Here is a 6,464-nt window from a genome sequence, read left to right on the forward strand (position 1 = left end):
TGAAATATTTGATCAAAATTTTTACAAAACCTTCAAAAACACTCAAATAAAAAAAAATCTATTCAAATATGTAGTTTACTTACCGCATTTTTGAAAAGATAAATGAAATGCTCTAAGGAGCTTGGCTGACTAGTGATGGGATGAAACATTTGAACCTCGTTCCAATCCTTGCAATTAAGTTTTTCAATCATGATTCTTTGCATGTACAAGAAAGTCTTTTGCCAATTTCAAAAAAACACAAAATGAAAAAACAACTTTGGATGAAATAAAATAAGTAGATTTAAAAAGAAGAATTAGCAACGTACTGTTCTAATTCCTTTGCCATTTCATCGAGTGTCAAAGTAAACCCCAAAATTTTTGCCACTCCATGCGCAAAGCACACAACAAAAAGTTAGCGCTCTCACAGAAAAAGAAGCCAAAAAAGTGATGGAAGAAGGAAGCTCTAAATCGAGGAGACTAAACAAGTCCCCAAGCGCTTCATGACCTTCAAGATGGCCGATCATTTTGTACAATATGACTCAGTGCAAAGAACCCATGATGGAGAGCCAGGGACCTCGTATGATGGTCCCAGCCAAAGTTAAAGAAGTTAACCTGGTAGGACTAGGTGAGGATCCAAGACCCATCTACATAGGGGAAGACCTCAGCTAAAGACGAAAAAGACTTGGTCACTCTTCTTGTATAATTTTAGGATTGCTTCTCATGGAAGTACATGGACATGAAGGGTGTACCTCTAGAAGTGGTCAAACATATCATCCCCATGGTAGAGGGAGTGAGATGAGTAAAGCAAAGGGAGTACCCTATGAACCTCAAATACTCAAAGATGGTCTGGAAGGAAATAGAAAGACTTATAGATGCTAGATTCATCTATGAGATAGAGCACACACAATGGGTTTCACCCATAGTGATAGTGTCCAAAAAGAACAGAAAAGTGCGAGTGTGCATAGACCTCAAAAAGATCAATGCCGCCTACAATACGAGATCAGTATCCATTACCTTTCATAGATCCTGTGCTTGAGAGAGTTGTAGGAAAAAAGTAATCCTATGGCTTCCTTGATGGATTCTTTAGATGCAATCAAGTGTTGATCGACCCAAAGGATTAACATAAAATAGCCTTCGTGAACGTATGCATACCATGTCATGCCATTTGGGCTGACCAACGCAGCCTCAGCAACCTTCCAACACCTAATGTGCATGGCCTATAAGGAATATCTTGGAAATTCCTTGAAGTCTTCATGGATGACCTCTGTGTCAATTCTACTTGGTAAACACAATTAGAGTGTTTATGGAAAGTGCTAAAGAGATGCTAACTCTACCGCATCTCTCTCAATCCTCTTAAATGCCAATTTTGGGTTTGGCACAGAGTAATCTTGGGACACATTGTCTCAAAACATGGAATCTCCATAGATGACAGCAAGGTGTGCGACTCATTCTTGAGCTGCCACCAAAACGACCAATTTCAAAGGAGTCCAACGCTTCATGGGACATGTCGGGTATATCAATGTTTCATCTTCATGTACGCCGACATTGCTTATCCCCTCTATGGACTTGTAATCATTTTTGAATGGAAAGAGGAGTGAAAACATGCATATAATACCCTGAAGAAAGCCTTGGCGAGCTCTCCTATCTTGAGGTCCCCCCAATTGGGACATCATATTTCACATTCACATCAATGCCTCTGTCTTTGCAATTGGGTGTGTACTAGGTCAACCCGATGAACACAATAGTGATTTTCATATTAGCTTTTCCATTCATGCCAAACTAAATGAGGCAGAACGAAACTACACCACCAAAGAGAGGGAGGGGTTAGCCATGGTCTACACAATTAAAAAGTAAAGGGCAATTGATTGTAGGGTAACTCTACAGGCAAGGGAAAGATAGAATCATAATATGTTGTGTCTGCGAATGAATATGTCTTTCTTCTAGAGTAGGCCCACACCACAAGTGCTAGTGGACACGTTGCATCAGACATTACTGCTCGTCGCAAAATCCTCACAGCAGGACTATGGTGGCCCACCTTAATGGTGGTGGCAAACTTTGTAGAATATATTAAATAGTGTGATGAATGCCAATGAGTGGCAATCCCAGTCATGTCATTACAATCATTTGAGAAGTGGGGCATTGATTTCATAGGACCCATTAGCCTGGCAGCTCGGTTTACTCAAGTGCGATACATCATATACAGCCAACGGACTATTGCACCAAATGGGTTAAAGCTAGGGATACCCGCAAGGCTGACGCAAGATCTAAAGCTAAATTCCTTTGTGAATCAGTGAGATCACTTGCTTTGGGTGCCCTCTTGAGCTAGTGAGTGAAAATGGCACACACTTCATCAATCAAGTGATACAATTCTTGTTACAATAATTCCTAGTCACCCCACAGGAAATCCTCCACCTAATATTCCCAAGCCAATGGCCAAGCTGAAAGAACAAATAAAGTCCTTTGTACCATCCTGACCAAAACAGTTGAGGCTAGCCAAAATGATTGGGAACAGAAGTTACCCACTGTACTTTGGGCATATCACATAGCATATAGGACATCCATGAATGCAACACCCTTCAGTTTAATCTATGGTACTGAAACGGTCATGCCTATGGAGTTCTTAGTACCCAACTTAAGAATTGCAGTATGGGAGAAACTCACGGACAATCTCTTGAGCTATCGCATTTTTGAACTTGAAAAGTTGGATGAAACACACCTTCTCCCTGTGTACAGTATGATTGTGGAAAAGCTAAGGCGTAAACAATGGTTTGACGACCAACTAAAAGAAAAGGAAATGCATGAGGGTGATATGGTCCTCCTCTACAACACGAAAAACCACAAAAAGAAACTTAAGTTCAGAGGCTTAGGACCTTTCCTAGTCTGAAATAATCTACAAGGCACAATGCACATAGAAACACTCGACGACATGTCGAGATGTTAGGATATTACAATGGTAGTAGCAAACTAAAACGCTACTATGGCCCACTCAATGAAACCGCATTAAGGGCCATTCATGCAAAAAAACAACAAAAGAAACAACATGAAAAAATGAAAAAATCGGCCCAAAAGAGCGACATGTAAAACTTAGGGGAGAAAACATCGTGGTGGTAAACATGGTCCAAGTAGTGGACCATGTACCTCGAAGAAGAAGACTGGGAGGTGAAACCCACGTGGTTGTGGTTAGGAATGACCACTTTGACGAGTTTCACACAAAAATTTTCTCTCCTTAATATACATGAGCTAATCAGAATCTGATTTCCTATGACCCAAGGCACTCCCTCGGAAGGCCACCATTAATGAACACCTCCGCCACGATCACTACTACTGCCTCACAATGGTCCAATGTCCAGGCATACTCACAACTCTGTTTACATTGGCAATAACCCCTTGAAAGGGAAGTTTTATGTGATGCCTGCAGGAACAATGAATGAAGAGATCCTTCTAGGGAATGGATGGATTGGACACAACCAGTGTCATATTGATTGGGATGCAAGGATGGAAACCCTGCAAGAACTGGCCTCAGGTTACAATCCTGATGAACAAATGAAGAACTCTTGTCATCCAATCACCCACCCCCAGGTCAATCACTCCCTCTTCCACTAACCACCATCACTTTGCTCTTCGACCAACACAAAACCATGCCACCCAAAGAAGGCCCCTCCCCATAGTGAAAACCCAATTGCCACCCAAAGGAGGCCCCTCCCCATAGTGAATACCCAATTGCCTCACCAAAATTCATCGACACCAAGCTCTGCACAGCGGCCCAAGCCCACATCAAACAAGCCACTACCACTACTAACCCCACTAACAAGACCAACCCACCCCAAGTACAACTTTGGCCCTGAGGCACACACTGCAAGAACCCTCACACCTGAGTGCCCAAGAAGCTCCTTTGTAGCCCAAGGCTCTTATGTAGGTGCTACAATATGGATATCCCAAAGATCTACTTTCCAAACTCATGGCCCGACAAACCCAACTCCTCGTATACCTTACACAATGACCCACAATTCGACACTCACAAGCCCACAAGGTACATGAGAACCTTAGGCAAAAACCTTCCACGAGGCCGAATCATCAACCTCGGCTTTGCCCTGCAACTACTTACAAGTGGATCCCTAAGCCTCTCCTACAATCTCAACACTTCTATGAAGGCAAGACGTGTTTTGGAAAAACTTTGGCCAATTCAAAAAAATTTCAAAGAGATTTTTAAAAAAAAAAACTTGTCAAGGGCATCTGTAGGACCTTCCTGCACCCTATAATCACATGCACCTACAATCTGGGCAAGTATTAGAGGCCGATATAGACGATAGTGCATCTATCAATCTAGGTACGTACTAGCTGGGCAAGTATTAGAGGCCGATATAGACGATAGTGCATCTATCAATCTAGGTACGTACTAGCCTACACTGGCTTAGGACCTTCAATCAGAGAACACTTTAGTATTGTATAAGGATCTGTACTAGGGGCCAATGATACTTTGTCAAATTTGGGTCCCGTGACAATTGAGGTACACCATTCCTACTCCTGTGATTCTAGAACCGCAATAATTTCAATGGAAGCCCAAGATAGCCTCCATTACTACCACCACTACTACCTCATGAGGGACAAGGGGAAAACAAAACTTCAAGAGGATGCCTTGATCATCCAAACCCAGGCCACTTTCCTCGACACTACTACCTCACGAGGGACAAGGGGAAAACAAAACTTCAAGAGGATGCCTTGATCATCCAAACCCAAGCCACTTTCCTCGACAGTGATGTACCTTTGACTTCGGCTACTCCACCACCCCTTATCATCCAACTCCCCTGGTGCACCCCCACTCAACCCCTTGCTTCTCCAACCCCAGCTGCTCCCTCCCATGAAGCCTCCAAGCTCCCAAAAAAGATATTAACCTCGCCACCAAAACCTAATTGGATCTTCCTTCTCACTCTAGCAAATTGGGTAAGCATTCAATACAAAACTTGCAATGGATTGCTGACTACATAGCCTTAGGGTACAAAACCTATTTACAAGGTGCCAAAAAAAAGAGAGAGAAGAAGAAGCCACAACCGTTCACTCATAAAGAAACGGTTGTACCCTCATAAAGCCACGGCCATTCCTTCCTCATTTGCTAAGACATGTCAGTTCTCTTATCTCAAAGGCTCAGACATATCCATTCTCTCATCTCTGCTAAGACACGACGATATGATGGAGACCACCTTTTGGACCACCATCAATCCCCCCACGTTCCAAGCCACGGTATGACTTCATCGGAACCTACTCCATCTACTACCGCTAAGTCTCCTTGCAAGCTTTGAGGACGGATCTGAATTAGGGAGGGGGGTATGTTAACCACACTGGTTAACATCATTTTTAAGCATAGATACGCTTCTTGTGACTCATTATTATGTAATCGTGCTAAGAAATTTCTGTAAAAGATATATGGGATGACCGAGCTTATGACTTGTGTAATGCCAGCCGGTCATAGGAATAAGCCTAGGTGTACATAGAGCTAGGAAATCAATTTTGGGCCCCGAATTGTTAAATGGGCCACCGGTCATTGTAAAAAGTGAGCTCATGTATAAAAGTGACTTATGAAATATGAAAAGGGACAATCCCATTTTCACAATTGAGTTTTGCCCTCTCTCTCTCTCTCTCTCTCTCTCTCTCTCTCTCTCTCTCTCTCTCTTGTGGCTATGGTGGTAGGCTTGTGTTTGTTGATGCTTGCTTGGCTTGATTGTGGTTGTCTGCATGTAGATGATGGTTCTTATCTTGTTTTCTCTTATCTCTCTTCTTATCTTCTACTTGAGATCACTCTTGCACACACAAAGGCATGAAGTATTGGTTGAGATCTCCATATCTCCCTCCCTCTTTGCTCTCTACCTAGCTTGTGGAAGCTACATTTGAGTGATACAAGTGGAGGTGGAGTGATCCCCTAGCAGCCTCACATAGGGGACTTAACCCTCATTAGGGTTGGCTATTTGCTAATTCTTGAACCGACCCTTGCATGATCTTCCTTCTCTTCTTCTCTCCCTCTCTTGTGCAAGATAGCATGTTGATTTGGTTAACATTCTACTTTACTACATGTGGCTTGAGTAGCTAAAGCAGGTTGCATCTTGTATAAGTAAAACACATAAACTGAAACACCAATTTCTTAATAATTCTCACCATAGCATGTAAAGTGCAAAAATGGACTTTGTTCAAGGAAATGTTAAGAATAGGATCCCACTTTGGATCTATTGGTACCATTATTCCGCCATGACAAATAGATCCCATTCGTGCTCTTCCACTCATTTTCCCCACTCACCTCTGGGCACTCATCTCTTCCCTCATCTTGCCCCCATAGATTTTTCCTTATGTGCAAATACATGGTTTTTGTTTGCCACCATGTATAAAACTACTCCCCATTAAATTTGGCTCTCTTGTGCTGTGCTCATGATGATTTGAAGGGAGTCTTACCTCTTGATCCAATTTCAAGATTCAAGGGCAGTGTCTACCCTTTTTGT

Source organism: Cibotium barometz, chromosome 22, assembly GCF_041138505.1.
Source record: "Cibotium barometz isolate CiBa-2024 chromosome 22, ASM4113850v1, whole genome shotgun sequence".
Lineage (NCBI taxonomy): Eukaryota > Viridiplantae > Streptophyta > Polypodiopsida > Cyatheales > Cibotiaceae > Cibotium > Cibotium barometz.